At 45.6% G+C, this 19,877-nt stretch overlaps 1 protein-coding gene across 5 annotated transcripts in view; it reads left to right on the top strand.

Moving 5' to 3' along the window:
• CADPS2 (calcium dependent secretion activator 2) overlaps positions 1 to 19,877 on the top strand; it is a 2,822,196-nt gene that overhangs the window by 2,744,290 nt on the left and 58,029 nt on the right. The gene's annotated exons all lie outside the window — the stretch shown is intronic.

Raw genomic sequence — 19,877 nt, 5'->3', positions numbered from 1 at the left:
AGTCAAGTACTGCAGTTAGTAAACAAAGTTAGCACTTATCTCATGCGTTGCGCGGGGCCTGCAGGATAGGCAGGTGGGGTATAATAATAATAATAATAATAATAATAATAATAATTATTATTATTGGTATGGCCCCGCGATTCGCAGCCTGCAGGAGCCTCCGGGACGTGCGTCTGACTTCTCCGGCGTCCATGAGCGCAAGCAAAGCTTTCCGGGTTCGTTGCGCGCATGCGCGGAAGCTGGGGCGTTGTCCGATGCACAATGCGCTTGCGTGAAGGCTGATTCGACGTCCCATTGGGTTCTGGAGGCTCGTGACCACACTAGCCTACTGGGTAATGTAGTCTTTTGGCACCCTTGTGCCCCCAGAGGGGCTTGCACCTCAATAAGTTCTTCCTGCACATAACACAAAGCAGGGTTCTATAATATAGGCATTCCTTGTGCTTTCTTAGATACACAGGATAGTTTAACATTGAGCTTTGTTTAGTTTGAGAACCACTGGCCCCTATTACATGCGAGACTCTGACAAATTCAAACCCAGGATTTCTGAAGGAACCAAGACCTTATCCAACATGGATTCATTACTAATTGGACCTATGATAAGAGATAATTATCTTGACTACTAATGGATGTTTGGCAATCAATGCTCATGGACAATGCAATTATAATAGACTAATTCATTGGGTCTAGACCCAATTTTGAACAAACCTTTTCATACAGTTAATGTACTTTCAAAATCATGAGATACAAAATACATTATGTGCCTCGTCGAGGCACCGCCAAATATTTGGACCTCCTTGTAATATCGGAGAGTATACTATTTATTTTGACACACTCATCCCATTGATGTTTATTGTGATAAATTGAAAATGACTAATGAGGTGCTGTTTAAACTAAGTTGTTGTTGAACTTAAAAGAGATTACTTATTTTGACATATGTGTGTTTTTTCATTTCTGTTATTTCTCCTTTTTCTGAACCGACTTATTTCTAACCCACCAACCCTCCCTATTCTCTGTCTTTACACATCACACTATGTGTGTACATGCTTGCTTGTATATATGAAGTGAATATGAGATATGGCCCGATTTGAAAAAGGCTCTCGGGGAGCTGAAAAACATGTCATCAATGAGGGCTCTCCTTCGGGAGATTGGTGATTAAAACAACAATCTTTTGTGAACCATAAAATTTCAATTTGAAATCAAACTAAAACTTGTGTGGCGAAGTTCATGTGTGAAATCAACAAATCTTTGCTCAACCTCGGAGGTGGGTTAGTGGTTCCTCCAAAAACATTTTTCACACACTTGCAACACCCTTATACCAATCACTAGAAGTTGACGCCCTAAAAATGACCCCTCACTAACTGGATTATAAATGTGTCACTTATGTATTCATCTAGAGCCTTCCCAAAATTGCACATCGATGCTAAATGTTGTAATGCCTTTATATATTCTTCCACCAACATATTTTTTTCCTGTAGCGCATTCCGAAATTGTATTGGTCCAATATCTTACTCATCTTTTTTTTTAATCAACTTTATTTAATAATTATACAAAACATAATACAACTGAGTAACAACAGAATGGGAACAAGCAAAAGATTACTCATCTTAGAATTGCAGTGCCCATCTAGTTTTGCCATGGCTTCTTCCAGTTTAGCCATTTCATCAATGTCATTGTCATCTCATGTATCATGCTGTGTTCAAACATTCTTTGCCCTTCATAACCCAGGAAGTACATGAGTAAGTAAACTGTCCTATCTCCAGCAAAAACTGATCACATGCTGCATGAATCCCTTTTTCCACTGCAACCATTTTACCTTCACTGGGCCCGGTGAAGGCATAAAGATAAGCAGGCCTGGGACATTTTGCATGCCTGTAGTTAATAGTGTCTGTTTTATGTAGGTGCAAATTCACTTGAGTATTATCCCTGCTGAGCGCCCCCTCTTAACTTGATTGGGTATCATTACCCTCACTATGCTTATTATTGCAGTTGGGCGTACCCTTTTTTGATATTAGGGCACAGTACTTAAATGTCTCTCCCACACAAAGCCTTGTAAGGAATTCTCCACTCTTACACTGGTTGCCTCGAGGCGATGACAACAGGCATAGCTGTTGCCACGATTCTTGCCTCCTCCGCAACTGCTGTGTCACAATGAATTAGGCAGTCACACTCAACTCGGAGTTCCTTTCTCCCCCAAACAAACTGGCATGCACCCAAAGCACTTCTACAGATTCAACTTTAGTGAGGCCTCTAACCCGCCTTGCACCAACCCAACAAACACCCTCTATAGTCCAAATGAGCTAAGAACCTGTCTGGTGTGCAGTAAGAATATATATTTATTTATTTAAAGTTTGTCAAAACAGACTATCAACCAAAATCAACCACCAATGCTGTGGCACTACACAATATCACAAATTCAAATTTCTTGCACCAATTGACTAACACAGATTTAAAGGACTTAGTTTCGATATGACACAGGTACAATTTTGAAATATGAAGTCACAACTTACATCAGATTTACTTGCAAATTAACCACTAGAAAACATTCACAATACAATGGAAAAATCGTTTTGCACACACATTCAAAGGATTCTGCTATGGGATTCTGGTTTGGGAGGCAAGGGAGTTCATGGGAAATTTGTTTTTTAAGGCTATTATTTGAAAGGGACGGTTAGGAAAATGAACTCTAATGGAGAATAGTTTTTCAACTTTTATTTAAAAGGAAAGGTTGGAGAAAGTAACTCAAAGGGAAATCATTTTTAACACACATTCAAATGAGAAGCAATGCCTGGTAATTCTGGTTTGGGATATAAGGGAATAAATGGAAAATTATGTTTTGCACTCTCACGTACACTTGAATAGCAGCGTTTTAGTGTTATGTTTTTGGGATTATGGACAACGCCCTTTGGGGCAGGAGTCAAGGGTTTCAGAAGGACAGTCACCCAAGTCATTACTGTCTATACCGGCTCTAACACACTGGGCATGAACTTTGTTCGTTTTGAATTCTAACAACACTAATCCCGTGATTTTCTAGATGGGAATTAATTGATCTAACTTCAATTCAATGCAGCAAGGATCTACATAGCTTCCTCCATCCCGACAATTTAATGGAACAGATTAAGGTAGGCTATTCCCAACACAATGCAATTTAAATGGATATGGTGATATTGTATAGTCGAATTAATTTGAATTGGATTTAATACCATGTGCCAAGGGCCTTCCAAGTCCCACCCCCGACCCGCTTTGCAGGATGGAGATTAAGGCTGTCAGTTTCCTGCCTCAAACATTTGATGGCATTTAGGGTTTCTCTACTCACATGGGAGGCTTTGGGAAAAACAGCAGGGCTTCTCTGAGGACAGCACAGATCTGGTCAAGGTTTTTCAGTCAAGGATTTTCTCCTGCACCAAGATTCCCTCTGGATCCTCTGAATGTGTACCAGCTAGCTTCTAGATTTCCCTGTCATTGTCTCTAATACAAGGATTGAAACCTCTCTGCAAGTTGTTCCTCACAGGCTACCTCTCAGAATCTAGTGGAAAAGCCCTCTTCTGATGAAAATTGACGTCTTTTAGGGCTGATGATACTCCTACATTATAATTCCTACAATAAGGATTGGCTAGCACTCTCCCTTCACCTCCCACCAAGACGCCCCTTTGCTGCTGATAGGACCAGAGTTGGGGTGTGTGTATGATGTAGACTAAGGGAGGAGAAAGATTCATGCCAAAATGACATGTGGGATTTACCTTTTTTGGGTTCTGAAAATCTAACAACATGGAAGCTATGTTAATTTTTCTGATAACATAAATCTTTATATTTTTGGATTCTACATTTTATGGCAAGTCGGAAAATACTAATTTTATTTCGCCATGCCCTTTCTGGGCGAAGCTACCATTTTTCACAGTTTGCTGCTGTGCCAAAATAGTTAAAACTTGACTCTACATACTTCCAACATTCATTTCCCCATCTATTACTCTAGAAATATTTCTAATTCCTCATATTTATGACAATGCCAGAATCAGAATTTTGATAATAACTTAAGTTGCATACATCACACACTTTTTGTTTTTACATGTTCCCACCTGGCTTTTTATCCCCTTTAAAATTAACCTGAGGTGGGCTCGATGGGTCACCCGGTGCACTTTTTATTCGAGAAAATGTATTCAATGTTTAGTCAAACGCACTGCATCATAGGTATTCCCAGTTTCACTCTTAAGCACTCACCAATTCTTAGGTTTCTATTTCTCCTTAAACATGTGACCAGCTATCTGCTTGGGCCAATGTTTATTCTACCCCCTTCTCCTGAGTTTCAAAGGGCTTTGCTCAGAGCTAATGCACATTAATTGGGAACCTGACCTTAAAGCTCATTTCTGTTGGTTGAGTTATCTGTAAATCCCATAATTTCAATCTACTTCTTTGTATATCTTAGCATTTAAATTGACAACCAGACCACCTTCTCCTAGGGGTCCTTAGCCAAATGTCTTGAGTTAGCATTTTCAAAGGCACAGACCTTTCAGTTTAGAGGGAAAAACACCAGCTGCACCCATCCTTCAGAAAATACTGCTTTAAATCATCAACAAGATGTGCTTACATGTACCATTTTAGCATTATATCTAGGCCTGCTGTTCATAAATACATTTTTTTTTCTATTACATTAGAATAGAGATAGATTCACTATTAATCTAGTGTACACAGATATGCCATTGTAACATAAGAACCAGTGTTCATTTATGCAAAAACGAAATAGGCCTTTCCCTATAAATGTGGTCATTTTATGTGCTGAAATGAAGTCTCTTTATTCCTCATGAATGCAATTTGTCATTCAACTTTATTTTTCAAATGTAAGGCATCATTCCTCCATTTTAGCTTCCAAATGCCCAGTATTTAAAATGTATCTTTTCTTTATATGTGTACTGTTGCAGTTTTGAATCTGTCAAAGTGGGCATTTACACAAAGTCATCATCTGCAGTGCCCCATGTCTTTTGGAATCCATTGGATGCAGTTAACAATATTACAGTTCTAAGTTGCACTTTTTTCTGCTGAGTGCCTGTACATTCTAATTAAATGCAGGGAGGCCCATTCTCGCTCGTTCACTAGGCCTTATGTTAAAATTACTGTTTTGTACTGATTTTATATTTTAATAGAACTCCACACTTAGCCAGCTTCACGCTCACAATGGGTCCTAGCCTGGCCTCTCCATCTCTGTCGCTCTGGGGCTGTCTTTCTACCCCACAGCTGTCACACCTGAGGCCCAGAGAACATGGGATGGTCGCTAGGTGATAGGGTGCAGCATATCAGACACATGTCACATCATTCACGGCCTTCGGCGATTCATGGGCTTGGGCATCCATCAGCATTGTAGCATAGCTAGGTAACGTGATGCAGCACAACAGATGCGCATCACATTATGCTTGGCCTTCCTCGACCCAAGAACTCCCTCAGAGTAACGGGCTGGGCCCGCTCACCCATTAGGTGAATCCCTCAAACCACGATCTGCCAGTCTCGGCAGTCGGAGCCGTTGCTTCAATATCCTGCAGCATAGTCCCTCCAGTTTGTGGGACGCATCGGCAATGCCGGGGCCTCGTCACTGGCATCCACGGAGCCCTGGTGCAGAACACTTGTAGTCAGTGAAATAAGGCTGCAGACCCATTCCATATAATGCCCTTATTTAGAGGCTTGAGATATGCACGACAAAGCCCCCTGCTGCCTTCTTCTCCAGCTTTCTACTTCAAAATGGTTCCCTTCAGAACACTTACTGTGTCATTGTGACATGGTTCAAATCCATATTCTGCTTCCACCGGCAATCACGTGAACACTCAATATGCCCATATATATACCTGTTAGAAAGAGCTAAATTAATGCAATCCTTGGGAGTTGGTGGCAGGAGTATGTGTTGGTGCCTGGTTTCTTCTTGAAACAGTGTTTGCTCTTAGAGTGATTGTATTCAGTCACTAATGTTTGGTAAGATACATTTTCCAGTGACCTTTCACTGATAGCGTATTATACTAAGCTAAAAAAATTGTAAGTGTAACTTACGCCAAAAAAGTCTTAAGTTCTACTTATGCTATTTTTTTAATTAAGCAATTTTAGTCTCACTTATGCTTTTTTTAGCTTAGTAAATCAGCACCATGTAAGTTGTGACAACCTTTTGTTTAGTTAGTCATCTAACAAACATGAAGTTTGTCATTGTATCTTTCTTAATAGTGCGTTGATGCAGTACCTTGAGAGTTTTAAGTTCTACTTTCATGTGTAAAGTTTTTAAGGCCAGTAACTGCGGCCTCTTATGGGTGGTACCCTTATACCTTCAAATAGAGAGAGCTGCAACACATGACCAGCCTTTTCAAAAGCTCATCTTTTTGCCACTAAACATGGCATGTTCAATCCTTCATCTTTGAAGCTGTCGGTGGAAGTCATTTGTGACTTTATTTGTAGTCATTTTAAGGTAAAACTGCTCATTATAAGCGATTTCAAAAGCTCATCTTTTTGCCACTAAACATGGCATGTTCAATCCTTCATCTTTGAAGCTGTCGGTGGAAGTCATTTGTGACTTTATTTGTAGTCATTTTAAGGTAAAACTGCTCATTATAAGCGAATTCCAATTGTAATGCTATGCCGGGATTTAATCTTTTCCCTCAGAGGGTGCTCAGGGAGTTTGGCGGGTTGTCAGGCCGCTGTGCACTCCCATTTGTGCATTAGGCCTGCATGACAAATGCACTGTGTAGCTCGAACGTGGCCATTAAGGGAAGCGCTAATGAAAAGCTCGAGTCAGGGAACTGTTTAGGAGACTTTAAGACGTGCCTGCAATGCTTGTCTTCCAAAAGACTAATGCCATATTTAATTGAATCATTTTCAAATGTTGGGGATAAAATAACAAAATAGGTTTCAGAATATGCAGTACCTGTGTGTGTGCGTGTTATATTTCCAGGGGCACTATAATGGCATTCCTTAACTGCTTCCCTTTAACTGGCGTGAAGAAAGCTCGGTGTGTTACTAAATCTCTTTTCACCAGCCCTGCCGAGGAACAACTTTAATCCTTGTTAGAAAATTGCCGAGTCTATGGCTGACAAAGAGCTCATGCGTGCTCATTGTGAATGCTCGCAGACCTTGAGAGTGGACCCCTTTACAGCTGCATGCATCCAGCCCGGCTCAGCTGCGCGATTTAGGAGGCGAGGTTTGTCAATTTCTCTTGACAATGGGGCGAGTTTTCCATGCCTGTAGCAGTGCTGAACGCAGTTGGGGATCAGTGCCACCATTCAACGGCGCCCTCTTTCATTGCTTTAGTTAGTTAATTCAAAACTAAAGGTCCGCTGAACGGGCTTAGGGTGTTTAAGAAAGCGGCAGCACTGGGAGCGGTTATAGTTCTGCCGTGCCAATTTCCATCGTCGGCTCCTACGGGCACCCAGGGATCTGTCCTTGTTGACCCACGCGTTATTAAAAATGCTCAAGTACGGCCCGTCTCCATATTCCAGTCCCCTTTTGCTGTCAATACCACCTTCGGCGCCCTTCGGTCTGCCGGTTGCTCGAAGGCTCTGCGCAGATTGGGTCTGAAAACCTCACCTTAAACACTAGATTAGTCTGCTGTTCTGTTTTCCGTGCTCTTGTTGATTTGTTGAACCTTCCCAGGGCTGGAAAGCAAGTCGCCGCTTGATGGGGAGATGGGCCGCTAATGCGATTTGCCAGTCTGTAGGCATGCACAATAAGTGCGAATACGTGCAGGGGCCTCGCGGTGTCGACCCTAGCCTTTGCTTTTTTGCGTCAGTTTTCTTTTCCGCTTAATAGAGATATCTCGGTGAGATAAAGTGAGTAATGCACGATCCCCTCACAGCAGCAAGACGAGCCAGCAATATAAAAAATAAGAAATACCCGTGTTTTCCACAAGCTACGTTGCCGTTGCCATATGTTGTTTAGGGCAAACTGCTGTTCAAACAATATATGTTATTTACAGTCACTCCACCGTTCTAAAATCCAATGTAAACGCAGTAAAAAACAATGTTCACGTAAAAACTAACATTTAAATATTTTAATAAAGTGGAACCACGTTTTAATGAAGACGGCATTAAAATAGTGCGAGTATTCCACCAGTGGCCATCATGCCACTATATTCAATTATTCAAAGATGTTCTCTGACAAAACCATGATGCGAGTAGAACAAGAACTTGGCATTGATCATATATTTCAATCATTGATTATTGATAACCGGTCAATCGAATCTGAATGCAGGCCGTGATGAATAACGTTAGTCCCACTGAAACCCTCTCAGGACACATGTCATACAAAGCACTGGCAACGCGTGGAGCAGTGGCTGCTGGGAGCGGGAAGGGGAGCTGGAGGGGTTGCACTTAATGGCTAATTCAAGTGCTGTGACCACATTGCCTTTGGATCCCGTCATTAACACCAGTTTGTGTTGCTCCTGCCCCCCCCCCCTCATGTCTCCCAATCCATGACTTGGGCGGAAACCCTGGTGAGAAAGAATAACACGTGTTATTAGCCTGCTCGGCGTTCCACAGTGCTGCATAAATGCAGCCCCTGAGATGTTCAGAGTGGGGGAGCCCACCAGATTCCTTGGAATACATAGTGTCTGTAACCCCAGGTACAGGTACTCTCACCTTACACTGACCCTCAATGGACACATGGCCTTTTCACAAGCCAATAGCCGTAACAATATTAACATCCCATTACCGTTTTAGGGGCTCTAACCTGTGCCCGGCAAGAGAGGCGTAGGGCGATAATAAGGCAGTGTTCATGAAGATTTTCCACAATAATGTAAAGGTATTTTTCTTAACAATCATTACCATGTTTATTAGAGATAAAGTACAACATATGCATTGAATCACACAGAGCGCGTCCATCTCCCTCCTCCCCCATGCATGCACCTATGAACACTCTAGTTCCAGAAAACGAGACCACACATCTTCACAAAGGGTACCTTTCTTGCAGGTTTTCCATAGAACTCTCCCAACCAAGGGCATGGAGCCATTCTAATTTAGTTGCTGAGGGCACAGCTCTCCACCCCTTTGCGATCCATTTTGTTACCGTCTTAGCTGCTCTGAACACAAAACACTTCTGCGGTTCTATTCCTTCCTAGCACTGTATTCATGGTGACTGTTACATCAGTCCAAAATCTACTAATTTTGAGACATTCCCACAGCATATGTTCTGAAGTACTCTTCCTGCGACTACATGTCCAGCATAATTCAGAATCACAGAGGCCTCTTTTAAACACAGTCATTCTTGATTCTTTTAATGCTCAGGCGGCATGATTTTACAATATTTCACTGCCAACATTAAACTATCAAACTGCACCATGTTTCCTGGGAGCTTCGGTTGTCCAACTGTCACAGAATATCTGATCTTACTCCTCCAATCACAGTGACTGCCATTTTAGGAAACCTTTTTTTTCGACGAGAAGATGTCTGCGGCAGATTTTATAGTTAACTAACACAAACAAAACTACGCGAGCCAAAGTTCTCCTGCTGCGGAATCTATTGCTAACTAAAGAGTTAGTCTGTTGTCCTAGGCCTGCTTAATCTCTGTGCCTATGAGAAACAAAACATGAAACCCAGACATTTGGGAAGGCATTTAAATGAGCGCCATCTTTTGGCAATTATCCAGAAACTATATTGTCAACACTTGTATTGAAACAGCTTGTTCCCTCCATAGCATGTTTGGGAAGCAGAATGTTCTTGAGCATGTGAAGGCCTTACACCTTGAAGTGGTGTAAAATTATAAAATTGCTGAAATCACTGAGATTTTGGACTGGCCTAATTTTTGTCTTTTTAACGCAAAAAGGATGCTTAAGAAGCAATGCGGGTGACTGCGAGGAACGGCCTATCCAGGCTTTGCACAGCAATCAAGAACAATGTATTCCAGACCCCCAAGTATAAGGAGTAGTCTAGTCGTTCCATTGGGCGGAACTGACAACAGGAATGTGGGCAACATTACAATGGCAGGGCGGAGGTGCCTTAATGACAGAGTCCAATTGGGTGACTTGGGGTGAAACAAATCTTTAGGGTCAAGCATAACCTCTAATGTTCGACCATTTCTGTAAATGAGGACAGATGGGCATTTTATTTACCACTCCCAGCCCAGAGGCTCATCTGTTATCGTCCCTTTTCTCGCTCTTGACATGCCATTTTCATCTTGGCCCAGTATGACTATCTCTGGCTGGGATGTTCTTATTCTAGAAGGTCTTCCTGTGTGTATTATTTTGGGAGATCTTCCTTCATGAGAAAGGTCCCTCTCAGCCTATCAATATCATCCCGGCACCTGAGATTTAATTTCATTTGGCCTCTGGCTGGTGCCCGTGTGGGTCAGAGGCTTTGTGCGCAAGAGTTCTATCCTGGAAAAGGTACTTCTTAGCAAACTAACATCTTAAAGATAAAGGGAAGTAACAGTAAGTAGTCATTCTTTGAGATTCATGGTGCTGGGGAGATACTTCCCCCTTCCATGCACTTTTCCCCTCCCCCCTCTCCCATGCACTTGCGCGTTCTCAATGTCACTGGGCCTAGTAAGATCGCTGTTTTGTTCTCCCCTGTTCCCCTGCCTTGCCTTGTCGCGCTCTGAAACACTTGTGTACGAGCGCGATAGAAATAAAATATCAATCAATCAATGCGACAACGAGAAGAGTAAAGTATCATAAGAATTGAGGATACTCCCGTCCCATGCACACCTATATGCTGAGAACAGTCAAAAGTTGGTGAAGTTAATGATATGTTTGTTATTTTAAGGTATCCACTTCCATTCAACATTTTCAGTATGTTTGAGTGAGGTTATTAGAGAAAAATGATAATACAAGTCAAAAACTATTTTTGAATTGTGCATTTCCATATGTCAAATATTTCCTGAAACAATCATTTTTTGAACGCATTTCGGAATAAGATCCCTTTATTAGGAGCATCAGTCTAGCGATCTGTAAAATATAAGAAACACAATACAAAGGTACGTGTCACCATGTTTTGTGGAAAGATTTTTCTTTAACTTGTATTATCATTGTTCTCGAATAACATTACTCTTAAACGTATTGAACATTTTTAATGGATGTGGATGCCTAAACATAATCAATTTATCATTGACTTCACCAACTATTGACTGTTCTCAGCATATAGTTGTGCAGGGGATCGGAGTATCCTTTTTTTAGGATACTTTACTCTTCTCATTGAGCAAAAGTCCTACCCCGTTCACATTATTTTTCTACTGGGATGTCTTTCTGGCTAGGGATTGGGAAGCAAGGTGCCTCCCACTCTCATGTGTGCCTCCACATCATCCAGCCAAAGCTATTTTGAGGGCGGCCTCCACTGAAGAGCATAACATCCTTTTGAAACTTGCTGCCAAGGTAAGGACTTACTTAGCTGGCCCTCTGTCTCTGGCAATTTTTGATTAGAATATATTGTCTTATCCTCTGCCATGCTGGTAGGTTTGGAGTTATGCTTGTCGGGTATAGAGCACTGTGTGTAGGTGTATGTAATTGATGGTCTGTTGCCCACTGTTCATATTAACTGGTGGTCTGGTAAGCACAGTCCTCCCTGCCAGAAGGTTACCTTACCCGACAAATTCGGTTATACTGAGAGCCTTCACACTTGGGCAAGCACCGGGAAAGCCTACTGGTCCGAAGTGATGTGCACACATGGTCACTGGGAGGGTTCATTGGGTTTAATGAAATGAGTGGCACATTTTTGAAAATAGACAGGTTTGAGAGACTTTGTGCATGTTTTTTTCAATAGTGAAATGAGTGGCACATTTTTGAAAATAGACAGGTTTGAGAGACTTTGTGCATGTTTTTTCAATAGTGGTCACAGTAAGAAACTAGAAGCAGGAGCCGGGGCATCGACAGAAGTGTCTTACTCCTCTCTGGGCTTGCAAGTCTTAGCGACCTGACATAAGTAAAAGAGGAGCACTGAGTGCCTCAATACTGGCTGATCAGTGCAAGTGTCAGAGACTTCCTTCTCATAAAACCATTTGTTATAGATTTTCTTGAAAGGATATTATCAGAATCTTATAAGATCTTAAATAAATCCTACTTTAAGCGTATAAGATTTTATAGGAATTCAATAAGTAGTTTGGTGTCATATAAATTCTTATTATTGTTCTCAATATCCCACTATTTTCTTAAAAGTTCTTATAAGGTACTTCTAAGAATCTACTAAGACATTTTTAGTTTTGGCTATTAGATGGCAACATCTGAAAGCCAAAACTATTGGGTTGGAGTACAGCCATGGAGAAATGGCATATGAGGGGGGATAGAAATCTTGCAGGTGCTGTTTGGTTATTTACTGACCCATTGACACACATCCTCCTGTGATCTCCATGAGCTAGCTTTATCAGGTTTTACCATCAAACTGTGTGCTCGAAGTGCCTGCCCGAGATTTTTCAAAGCAGTCTTCTGAGAGTTAATGACTTAATTGATGCTGTAAACATACTATTGTTGTAACCAGTCTTCCTTTAGCCACTCAATTTACAAGCACTATGCATGTCTTTCACTGAAGTTCTGTTAAAGACAAGCATCGCCAAAGCCAACAATGTTTGCTTGTGTATAAGTATTAGGCATTTGCCAAGCACTGCTTTCATATGTGCAGGTACTTAAACCATTTTGCAGCTGCTGCCATTAATGGACAGTTAATACTGCTACTCAGTGCCTGGAAAATGCCTTTCCCATGCCTACAAAACATTTGGGAATGTGCATCCTCGGGGTCATCTTGCAACAGGTTGTCCTTGGAATTACTAAGTGCTAGATTCTACACAGAGCAGGGCCCAGAATCAGCCCCCTGGCCATCCATAGGGTCCAATTGCTGACTTTGAACCGGCTCCTATAGTCCTAAAAAGTGGGCCTTGGCAGGGAGAACATCTGGTGAGGAGAATACATGAGGCATATGAAAAATTGGCAAGATGTGGCTACAGACCACATGGTTACTGCCATTCCCTCCACAAAAGGACCCTGTTGTGCTATTTCCAAGTCAGGCAAACACCTCAATTACTGGTTTCTTGGTGGATGTCGCCAGTGGCTCTGGAGTGAAACAGTCCAAGATTCCCTCGAAATCTCAATGCAATGAGTTTACGCCAGGCAGCCACCTGACTTCCCGTGTACACGTCCAGCGGTTACCCGTCTACTTAAGTGGGTCTCTGACCCCGAGCCACTCCCTTAGTCTGAAACTGCTCCACAGCAATAACCTTGGTGCCGTGTCTCCCAGACAAGAGTGAACTGCCAGCCTGGGGGTGCCCGGTGCCCTTGGCGCATGATGTGAAGGAGGGAGCACTAACATCAGCCTTCCAACTTTACTGTACGGGTGTCCAGTCAGTGGGCCTCATTACGACCCAGGCGGTAAGTTACCGCCTGGGCCGTGACTTTACCACCATGGCGTAAACTACGTTTACGCCATGGTGGTTGGCGGACTTACCGCCCCATTCCGAGGTCGGCGGGGCGGTAAGTCCCCAATCCCCATTTACCCTTCCCCATTCCCATTTTTGCCCCATAGGGCATAATGGGAGTGGGGAAGGCGTTAATTACGCCACCGTAAATTACGGTGGCGTAATTAACTCCATGGTCCCTTAGCGCCATGGATTTTAACACCTGCTAAAAGCAGGTGTTAAAAGCGCCATGGCGCTAAGGGACCTCGTAGTTGGCGGTAAGGGGTCGGCGCAGCTAACGCTGGCGTTAACCCCTTACCGCCAGGGTCGTAATGAGGCCCAGTATGTCGAACGCATTTTTTCGAATGCAAAAATGTCGAAAACATCATTTCGAAAAAAAAAAAAACGATTGTACATTTTTTTTGTTTAATACTTTTTTTGGGGTTTTGGTAAGTAAAATAAAGTATTAAAAAAAATCGTGGGTTTGGAGGGGAACCCCCCCATTAAATTAAAAAAAAAAAATGAAACATTTGAATTTTTTTTCCGACTTAATGATTTTGACATTTTTGCATTCGAAATAATTGTATTCGAAATATTAACTATAAACCTACTGTACGATAGAAGCCATGTACGTGGATGCCATTTACTGTTTGTCTTTAGTTATTTTCTGTTTCTGGAGTTGGTGGGAAAGCGAGCTCGTGTTTGCACAGCATTGAGGAGGAAGGCTATAAAAAAAATAATTTAAAAACGATGTTGTTGGACCTTTGTCGTTATGGTTCCATTTGCTATTGCAACTCATGCATGAAAAGGAAACCATTTACTTTGACAGATGAGTTGTATTTAACAACATTACATGGTTTATTTATTTAATATTGGTTTTCCATCAAACAGAATGTTTTGTTTGAACAGCAACAGTAAAAACTGTTCTATTTTGTAACCAAAAGATGCAAATAAACCTGTGATGCCTGTCTCCTGTGTAACGCACATTTCATGATATTCTATAGCATAATTTAAACCCGTACCTTGTGTGCTCCAGTGTGGATTAGGTTGGCAGTACCTAGCAGAGATGAATGCAGTCTGCCCAAATATGCATGCCAGCATTTTCTTTCAAAGCAACCACCTTCAAAAAATAAATTAGGTGCAGGAGTCAGAGGGGAGGGGGGTGAGGGCAGGGGGGTGTTTGAGCGGTGACTAAAGAGATTAAGTCATTGAAATACTTTCTTGGCACTCTACTGCCTCCAGAACGGAATCCCGAGGTCTGCACAATTTATTGTTGCAGACTCATTCATGCCATGATGTTGCAATAATGTTTATATTTCACAGGAACCAGTGGGTACATGTTGGGTACTGTGATGTAGTCATACACTTTACAAAATCTGTTTGTGGGCTGAGGCGGGAAATAGCCAGACATATCCTCTAAAAGTCCAACCAGAAATACACATTCCTGCTGATGTCCTTAATTTGGAAACAGCAAATGAACAGGGATTAATTGGAGCGGAAGTCGAAAATGTGGGTTGACATAAAGTCATCTACGATGTGCTTGTACGTCCTAAAAACTGTAAAATGCTTTTTATGTTTTGCTTTTTGTTATCGTTTACGGCAAATACCTTTTGCCGGCAGGGTGCAGGCCTGTGCGTCGCAGTGTCCTAGTTGGCCTCTCTCTCTGCAGAGGTCACTAGTGCATTGAGGCACACAAATAGTGCAGCACCATATCCACCTGTGACCGCCACGACATGGTATTTGTAGTTCATTGTTTTAAAATACAATTCTAAATGAATGCAGTAACACAAGTAAACATGTTTAGGGGCCGATTCATGGAACAAACGTGCGCCGAAAATCTACGCGTGCATGGCGCACAAGTCACTGCAACATTCCGAAAGGCGTGCGCGACGCGCACAGTGAAAGCGCACAACCTCGGCGCATACACCAGAAAGTGGCCGGGACACGGGGCGTAATGCGCGGAATGGGGAACAACCTGCGAAAATAAGAGCGTAACTGGGGATGTACTGCAGGGAAGCAGACGGAACGCCCACACGCACTCGAACCACACGTATTCATGGAATCGAATAGGGCAAAGCCACGCACAGCCAAAGACACGCACAAGCCGAAACACGTCCGCCACACGAAGGCAGGCGGTAGCGTCCCTACGCATTACAAAAGTGGCAACATACAGCAATTGGGCCTGTGCGAGCGGGCTACGTGTATTTCAGGGGTTCGCGTGAAGTTTTTCACGCGATCGGGCCTGGGGGAGCGGGCTACGTGTATTTCAGGGGTTCGCGTGAAGTTTCTCACGCGATCGGGCCTGGGGGAGCGGGCTATGTGTATTTCAGGGGTTCGTGTGAAGTTTTTCACGCGATCGGGCCTGGGGGAGCGGGCTACGTGTATATCAGGGGTTCGCGTGAAGTTTCTCACGCGATCGGGCCTGGGGAAGCGGGCTACGTGTATTTCAGGGGTTCGCGTGAAGTTTTTCACGCGATCGGGACTGGGGGAGCGGGCTACGTGTATATCAGGGGTTCGCGTGAAGTTTCTCACGGGATCGGGCCTGGGGGAGCGGGCTACGTGTATTTCAGGGGTTCGCGTGAGCGGGCTACGTGTATTTCAGGGGTTCGCGTGAAGTTTTTCACGCGATCGGGCCTGGGGGAGCGGGCTACGTGTATTTCAGGGGTTCGCGTGAAGTTTTTCACGCAATCGGGCCTGGGGGGGAGCAGGGTACCACTCACCATCTGCCTTGCATGTAGAAGAACACGTAGCCAACACCCGCTGTGAAGTAATAGCGTGTGAACCCCAACGGATGGAAAACACACGCACCGCACGAAAAGCACGTACAGAACAGTGTAAAGGCACGCGGGATCTCCAAGCCCTGCCAGGGCAACGCCCGTGCGCAAAACGTCACAGACGCGCTTACGCTGTAAGGGCCTTTGGTCCAATGAAATCGCGTATGCGTGCTGACGCGCTTACGTGCTAAGGGCCTTTGCTCGATTTTGACGCTGACGTGCAGGATTTTCACGTGCCAAATCACTCCGTATCAAGCAGGCCACGCGAAAACACACGGAAGACCACGCTCCTGCCCAGAAGGCCGAATTACTGCCCCCCAGTGCCCCGAGCAGCCTCCCACTTGCCATCTGCTGCTGCCTGCCTGTCTGCTGCCACCGTGCCCTGCCATTTGGTGCCTGCACATCAGCCATCTGCAGAGGTCCAGTTGCTGTGTCCACCCCTGCTGGAACAGAAGCCTCCCGACTCAGATAACATCGCTCCACAGCCCAGCCCCAGGACCCAGTTGCCCACCCACTCCTGCCCCTGGGGTTGCCGTGTCGGGCACATCCACATCTGGCACCAGTGGCAACCCCCGGCCAGTGGGGCAGAGGGGCACCAGCTTCACTGCCACCAAAGTTGGTGTCCTGGTGGAGCAAGTCCTGGGGCAGTATGATGCCCTCTTCGGATCGTCCCGCGCCAACAAGGAAGGACGGGAGAGGATCTGGGCCGACTGTGTGGTTGCCATCAACGCGGAGGGGGTGGCAACCCGCACCATCCAGAAGGTCAAGAAGCGCTGGGAAGACTTGAGGTCCAGGACCCTCATAAAGGCCCGGCGCCTCGTGGAGGGGGGCCGGGGCCGCATGAGTTCCATCCAGATGAGGGTCCTGGAACGCGTACACCCAGCGCTCCACGCCCAGGTCCTTGAGAGGGAGACCCGTCTGGAGTTGAGCGGTAAGTGGCCAAGCATTGCTGTGTGAGACAGGGCATGTTGCAGTGTGCTGGTTGTCTGATACTTGCCTGTATGTGTGACATAGGCCATGTACGCATGTATGTGTGCAGGGACATCATGGTAATGCATGTGCGACCAGTAATGTGTGAACCGCACGGTTGTTGCATGTGTTTAAATGCGACATGGGGAGCCCTATGCAGATTGTACACATGAGAGCATGGCAGTCTCTGTTCCTGGACATGGGTAGGGGTGAGGGATGGGTGCTGATGCCAGGTACATATATGGTATCCATGTCTGTGTGCCTGACCTGCGTGTCTGTGACTTGTGAATGCCATGGATGCATGACACATGTCTGTGACAATGTACAGATTCACTGATGCAGCCTAGTCATCCTTGTATCCACTGTGATTGGGGTGTACGGGGCCAGATGGATGTGACTGAGGTGAAGTGTGTGCATGTGATAGGCATGACCCATGATGCATGTGAGTTCCATTACATTGTATGTTTCGGGAGTCCATTGGACATGTATGGAAATGTCCATGGCATGCACCATGACTGTCACTGTGTGTGTTTTGCCTGGACTGACACATGTGTTGTGGAGGGACATGATGGAAGTGTACTTTGACAGTGGCACTCATCTGCTATTGCTTCCTGTCTAGGGGACCATTGTACAGTACCCTGATGCTTGTGTTCTATGTCTCCCTCTACGCAGCGGCTAGTGAAGAAGAGGGCGGAGATGGCGCTGTGGAGCAAGGCGGCGGGGATGCCCCCACGGCTGCTGCGGAAGGGGTGGGTGAGCCCCCACAGGGGCCTGCTACGGCGGAAGACGGTGAGGAGCCATCCAGGTTGGTGGTTTCCACAGAGGAGGAGGAGGCCGCCACTGAGGCGCACATGGGGCCTGGTGGGGGCATCCCTGCTGGTGCAAGTGGTGCAGTCCAGGGGCAGGGGCAGGAGGCAGCACAGGTCACCGTGGAGGGGCCTGTGCATGTCGCTGTCCCTGACCCTGTGGGTGCACCACCATGCACCAGCAGGGATGCCCCGTCCCAGGCCCGTCCGCAGGTAGAGGGGATGTCCATGTCATCTGACTCCCCTCCACCTGCGGATGAGGGGACCCCTGGCCGTATGGAGAAGGTCCTGATTGGGGTCGCGATGCGCACGGCTGTGATTCGTGATGCCGTGCGTGCTTCCCAGGAGGAGCACGCACGTCATCACGAAGAGCACCGTGCCGATGTGGCCCAATTGGGATCATCCATGTTCGGGGGTTTCCTGCATGTGACGGCCAATCTGGCGGCCCTCTCCTCCTCTGTGGAGACTATGCGCCAGTCGTTCTCCTTGCCGTCTTCCGGCCCAGATGCCACCAGGGCCCCCTGTGGACCTGCCCTGACCAATGCAGCCAGCTCGGTGGGGATCCCATCCCTGCCACAGTCGGGAGTCGGAGGTCCAGCAGAGGTGGACACCACAGCAACTGTACCCCAGCAGATGGAGGATGTGCCGGCATCATCAGGCAGGGCAGGTACACAACGGCGTCGGTGGATTCCATCAGGCTGGATGCCGTCATGCTGGCAGAGGCAGTTGCGTCGGAGGCAGCAGCAGAGTCAACGTGGGAGGCATCATGGCTCGGGGCCATCAACATCGGAGGGGCAGGCATCGGCCGGAGGGCAGGAGGACCCAGGACAGGAAGTCTCTTCCGTGTGGCTGTGGTTGGGCCAGCAGATAGGTGCGGAGCGGCGGTGGGCAGAAGAGGCGCGGCTCACGATGGTCAGGGCGGAGAACTCCATGCGGAGGGCCCTGAGGCGGGCCGAGTGCCTCGAGGCAATCCGCAGGGGGTTGGAGGAGCAGATGGCGTCGTCCCTGCGGACCCTCGGGGCCATGGAACAGGACCGCCTCCGGGACATAGACGAGGAGTTTGATGATGCCCTGGCCCGGAACACCACGGAGTGAGCCGCTGGACTTGCCCGCCGCCTTTGTATATAGTTCTTTAGTTTTAGGTTTCATTTGTTTCGTCTTATGATTTGGAGTCGACGGACACAGCTCCACTTTTTGTATATAGTTGCATTTTAGTTAGGGTTTTTTGTAGGTTTCCTTTGTTCAGTTGGGCTCATGGACCCTTGGATGTTTTGTACATAGTTCTTCATTGTATTGTTTTTTTTTTTTTATTTTTGATTTATTCTCCATGGAGCAATGGTCTTTGCATTTATTTTCATCTCTCGGATTGATTTTATTTTTAATGTGACTTTGAACAACATTTTTTTGGATTTGGATTTGTAGTTTTGATTTTTTTGGACGGACATGCAGCTTATCTTTTTTTCATTGCCATTGTAGTTTGTTTCATTTGCATTATTTTTTTTTTAATACAATTTTGTTTTCATACTTCACTGTGTGGTATCATCTCATTGGTTTCATGCATGTCATGTTGGGTGTTTTCCCATTCATTTGCAAACATTGTGTGTGACGGACATGGGTTCATTTGCTTTATGAACATTGGGGGTGTAACATGTAATTTCCATTTCCATGTGGGTGAATGGGTTACTTGGTAGGGCCTTTTGGCTGTGGAGGCTGACCATAACACACATGATTGGGGATTGTGAGGACCTGGGTGCAGGGGGACATGAGTGGGGGCCTGGTGGAGGGTGCCCCTGCACTGCTGGGGGGTGGTGGGAGACATGAGTGGGGGCCTGGTGGAGGGTGCCCCTGGATGCTGGGGAGTGGGGGTGGTGGGAGACATGAGTGGGGGCCTGGTGGGGGCTGCCCCTGGTGGCTGGGGGGTGGGGGTGCAGGGGGACATGAGTGGGTGCCTGGTGGAGGGTGACCCTGGATGCTGGGGGGTGGGGGTGCAGGGGGA

This window comes from Ambystoma mexicanum, chromosome 12, assembly GCF_040938575.1.
Source record: "Ambystoma mexicanum isolate Mex_15411 chromosome 12, UKY_AmexF1_1, whole genome shotgun sequence".
Lineage (NCBI taxonomy): Eukaryota > Metazoa > Chordata > Amphibia > Caudata > Ambystomatidae > Ambystoma > Ambystoma mexicanum.
This window is presented reverse-complemented; position numbering and strand designations above follow the sequence as displayed.